This window comes from Lynx rufus, unplaced genomic scaffold (genome assembly GCF_022079265.1).
Source record: "Lynx rufus isolate CCGP_SWC_20201006 ecotype Redwood Valley unplaced genomic scaffold, mLynRuf1.p SCAF_6, whole genome shotgun sequence".
Lineage (NCBI taxonomy): Eukaryota > Metazoa > Chordata > Mammalia > Carnivora > Felidae > Lynx > Lynx rufus.
In genome coordinates this window covers 92,659,415-92,662,723 of record NW_025814878.1, presented here as the reverse complement: position 1 = coordinate 92,662,723, position 3,309 = coordinate 92,659,415, and the positions used below count along the sequence as shown (strand labels likewise).

At 36.5% G+C, this 3,309-nt stretch overlaps 1 non-coding gene across 1 annotated transcript; it reads right to left on the bottom strand.

The window, feature by feature from the left end:
• Nucleotides 1-1,704: 1,704 nt before the first annotated feature.
• Nucleotides 1,705-1,809, bottom strand: LOC124529487 (U6 spliceosomal RNA). The gene has a single exon (XR_006966378.1). It is a non-coding gene; the product is annotated as a U6 spliceosomal RNA (small nuclear RNA).
• Between the last annotated feature and the right edge of the window lie 1,500 nt (nucleotides 1,810-3,309).

Below are 3,309 nucleotides of genomic sequence, written 5' to 3'. Positions count from 1 at the left end.
ACACGCTCCAGTTCCATCCACGTTGCTACAAAGAGCCATATTTCATTCTTTCTCATTGCCATGTAGTACTCCATTGTGTATATAAACCACAATTTCTTTATCCATTCATCAGTTGATGGACATTTCGGCTCTTTCCATAATTTGGCTATTGTTGAGAGTGCTGCTATAAACATTGGGGTACAAGTGCCCCTATGCATCAGTACTCCTGTATCCCTTGGGTAAATTCCTAGCAGTGCTATTGCTGGGTCATAGGGTAGATCTATTTTTAATTTTTTGAGGAACCTCCACACTGTTTTCCAGAGTGGCTGCACCAATTTGCATTCCCACCAACAGCGCAAGAGGGTTCCTGTTTCTCCACATCCTCGCCAGCACCTATAGTCTCCTGGTTTGTTCATTTTGGTCACTCTGACTGGCGTGAGGTGATATCTGAGTGTGAACCAAGTTTTAATTAAGTAAAGGAGGTAAAGGAAGTCTTTAGAGAAGAAGTTGGGGATGTGGGGAGGTTGCTGTTATTAGAACTCTTTTGCTACAGCAGAGGTATCAACATACCATAACTTCACGGACATCAACCACAGAGACCAGAAGCAGACAACTAACCCTTTCGTCTTTGCATTTACATTTGCTCTTTTGGAAATATTTGGCACTATAGTTTTATAGCATTTATAGTTTTATAGCATTAGTTTATGCAAAAACATAGTATTCAATTTTAAAAATGCAACCCAGAACCTCTTCTTAGAAATTCATCACCTTTGGGGCATTTGGGTGGCTCAGTAGGTTGAGTGTCCGACTCTTGATTTCGGTTCAGGTCATGATCCCAGGGAAGTGGGATCAAGCCCCATGTTAGGTTCCATGCTCAGGGCTTACGATTCCCTCTCTCTACCTCTACCCCTCTCCCCCCACTTGTGTTTTCTCTCTCTCTCTCTCTCTCTCTCTCAAAAATAAAATAAATATAAATTTTAAATTTTAAATTTTTATTTATTTATTTTTGAGAGAGAGAGAGAGAGAGAGAGAGAGAGAGAAAGAGATAGCACAAGCTGAGAAGGGACAGAGAGAGAGAGGGAGACACAGAATCTGAAGCAGGCTCTAGTCTCCGAGCTGTCAGCACAAAGACCAACGCAGGGCTAGAACCCATGAACTGTGAGATCATGACCTGAGCTGAAGTCAGACACTTAACCGACTGAGTCACCCAGGCGCCCCCCAAAATAAAAATTTTTAAAAAGAAATTCATCATCGTAGAGCTTGAAGAAACCTTAAAATCACATAACTCCTTGAAACGACTTGCATTCAAGGCCATATTATTAAAGTACAGATTTCTATACCGTCCTAAGAATAAAATAGTTTTATTCATGTGCCATTGGAGATAAAAATAACGTCATCTTTAGGGCACCCGGGTGACTCAGTTGGTTAAGTGGCCAACTCTTGACTTTGGCTCAGGTCATGATCTCATAGATTGTGAGCCCCTCATCAGGTTCTGTGCTGACAGTGCAAAGCCTACTTGGGATTCTCTCTCTGTGCCCCTACCCAACTCACGTGCACACACACTCTCTGTCTCTCTCTCAAAAATAAATAAACTTAAAAAAGAATGTTTAAATAAAACAAAAATAAAAAATTTAAAAACTTCATATTTTGTAATATCTGGGAGGGGATCATCAATGTGGAAGGCAAGAAAGTTGCTTACATTTCTCTGACCTGACACTTTTTTTTTTCTTGACGGAATGCTTCACAAATTTGTAGGTTATCCTCATGCAGGACCATGCTAATCTTCTCTTTACAGTTCCAATTTTAGTATCTGTGCTGCTAAGTGAGCACTGAACTGGCACTTTTAGCTGTGTTACCTTTAGCAATTCATTTGATCCACAGACCTCCAGCTCCAAATATGGAGCTGAATTCGATCATTTCATAGATTCTGTTCAGCTAAAAATCTTTGAGCCCACAAAAGGAACAGGCCCACAGAAACTTTCTTCTTTAGAACAGTGGCACAACAGGGAATTTTGGCTCGATAAATTTTAGAATGCTAAATTTGGATTTGGAAAATTAGAAATTGATTTTGTTTATTCCTCCAAATATTTAACTTGTATATTCATAGATAAAATACTGTGACTCAGATACACTGAATGGTTCCTGGTAAAGACCAAAAAAAAAAAAGGGGGGGGGGACAGAAAGAAATACAGAAAGATAGAAATGCATAAAGATATATCACACGTGTTAATGACATATAATTTTAAAATAATAAAATTATCATCCTCCTCCAGCCCAGCCAAATCTGATAATGCATACTTTTGTTAATATATTTAATACATTGAGGAATATCGCTTATAATCACTGTATATAGACAAATATGAGAAGATAGTATTTTAGTTCCCAAAGAAACATTTCATATTTTCATATTTTATGAAACCATATTTTATATGGCTTAATGTTTTCTGATTAGACTTTCATCTTCAACAACATCTTTTATCTCAGTTCTAGTGAACTGAGTGAACTCAGTTCTAGGCTTCACTTAATTATGCCTATGAAAAATTTTCCCTCAGAATGTCCCCTAATCCTGAACTTTCTCTAAGCTCCTCTTAAACTGAGTAATATATGTCTTACCTTAACATTATTTAATATGTTCTTTAAATAAGAAGAGTAGAGTTTGGAGGTTTCCACTCATATTAACTCATATCTCCCCTGTGGTTAAGAGATCCCCTTTCTCTACTCCCCAAAAATCCAAATATTGTTTTAATTTTACTTGCATTCTCATATATATTTCCACATTGTAAGCTATTTTCTAAAATATGAATCAAAGTAATAGGAAAATTAAACAAATCTGGCCAGCTTAGCATTTTCCATATTTAGTTGTTATATTTTGTCCTTCAGAACAAAACTCCACATAAGGTAAAGAAAAGATAGTAAATATCAGAAAGATTATGGAGCCGCCAAAGTGTGCAGGAAGCCAACATGAATATGAGGAAATTCATGAACAAATCTGCCCAAATGTGTTTATAAATGATTAAATTAATGAATAAAATGATATGGTTCTGGAATTTGCTTGAAAATAATCAGGGTTGGGGGTGAAGGTGGGGATAGGGAGTGGGGAATAGAGTACAGATTAAACAATACTATATGTCATGGGATGATAGTTGTTTAACATGGGTGATGGGTACATGGGGTCTGTTATATGATCCTTTCAACTTTTGTGTACATTTAAATTTTTGTAGAAAAAATATTAGTCTGTTACACTAAATGCTTACTTTATAAATAATTAAACTAGGCATTTTTTATCCTGAAATATCTTTTTAAAAAAACCAAACTACAGTAACTTATTCA